The sequence below is a fragment of the Rhincodon typus genome, chromosome 5 (genome assembly GCF_021869965.1).
Source record: "Rhincodon typus isolate 14 chromosome 5, sRhiTyp1.1, whole genome shotgun sequence".
Classification (NCBI taxonomy): domain Eukaryota; kingdom Metazoa; phylum Chordata; class Chondrichthyes; order Orectolobiformes; family Rhincodontidae; genus Rhincodon; species Rhincodon typus.
Window position 1 is genome coordinate 30520695 of NC_063336.1, and position 1457 is coordinate 30522151.

Below are 1457 nucleotides of genomic sequence, written 5' to 3' on the forward strand. Positions count from 1 at the left end.
GTTTAGCATGTATCCCATATTACGTCACATGAAGCAGCCAAGCTGCACTCGTTTCCCGTACAGAGGTGAACCATCAGATCAGCTGTTATGCGTTTTGAAGAAGGAGCGAAATTAAAGTCATACACTCATTGGATCGGTTCCAAAAGACATACATTTCAAAATCACATTTGTTAACAGTTCAAGTTACCAGTCAAAATAATACTACTACTTTTAGTAAATGTTTTCATTTCCTGTCACGGACTGAGGTGGCTCAAAGTGGTGTTGACAACTCAATTTCTTACATACCGTGAATCTTATCATGAATTATCTGCTTATGTTACACGGGCTGCCCCAGGGCTTTGAACAAAGGGAAAGATGCTGTGCCTGAGATAAGAGGTGAAACAATTTTTCTTTGTAAAGGCATTGTAAGTAAACCTGCGTCTGAATATCAGGGACGATGAAATGTGTTGCACTCCACTTGCCAGCTGTTACGGTTCAATGAAAGTACCAGTTTGCATTGCCTCGGCACAAGACTGATTTGAGGGTTGGCCATAAAGCTGGCCCCGCACAATGCAGCCACAGCAGACAATGGGTAGGGTAACAGCAAGAAGTCAAGTGTATGGCAGTCTGTGTTTATTCTGTGGCTTGAAGTTAAACAAAGATGCTTACTGTTAGGAACTGTCAGTTTTCCCGTTTCATGTTCTGCTTCATATGCCACAACCAGTCGGTCACACTAGCAATCCTGAGAAGGGAGATAAAATGAAGATTTAGTATTGTGAGGGTAACTTGATTAATCACTGACTAGGAGCAAATATACACTTATTATTAAAGAAATACCTATAGGAACGAGTGCAATGACCGAAAAAAAAATGTTTAGCACTCGTTAAGAGCCTCAATATATTTTAACCGTTCTTTTTTGATATCCTCGTTTGTAGGCTCCTTCAATCTACATTTAAAATAGGAAGAGAATGCACTGGGATGACAGCTTCCAAGGCATGTCCCTGTGAGAATCTGTGCTCTTGCTCCAGTCAGTTTTCAAACCTGTCCAGAATCTTTAAATTGATACTTTTTTTTTCACTGCTGTCCACTACTTGTTCAAAGAAAACACATGGTACAATCACACTTGTCAACAATGTTAAGAAAGGGAATATGTTTGAGGGATTCTCTTGGCTTATGTCCCCCACCACGTTTCACAGCTGAGCAGCTGCCATGGTTGAGTACACAAAGGATGTCCATAAATTGGATTATTTAAAAGACAAATTGATCGCCCCTCAAAAAACAAATTACCTGAAACTTATCTCGGGGTAAGTACTCATCATTCCCAGTGCTTACTCCTACTCCAAAGTTCTCCTTTAATACAGTTCTCACAATCTACTTAGCACTTAATCATTCAGTCAAAAATGCCTTCATGCCATCTGAGAATACTTACTCACTGGCTGGATTCCACCCCCTTTTCTCAATCTCTTTTCAGCATCACC

At 40.4% G+C, this 1457-nt stretch overlaps 1 long non-coding RNA gene across 1 annotated transcript; it reads right to left on the reverse strand.

The window, feature by feature from the left end:
* Positions 1–225: 225 nt before the first annotated feature.
* On the reverse strand, positions 226–1165 carry LOC125483201. The gene is made up of 3 exons (XR_007262160.1): positions 1021–1165; positions 817–925; positions 226–721 (listed from the first exon to the last, which is right to left on the reverse strand). It is a non-coding gene; the product is annotated as an uncharacterized LOC125483201 (long non-coding RNA).
* Between the last annotated feature and the right edge of the window lie 292 nt (positions 1166–1457).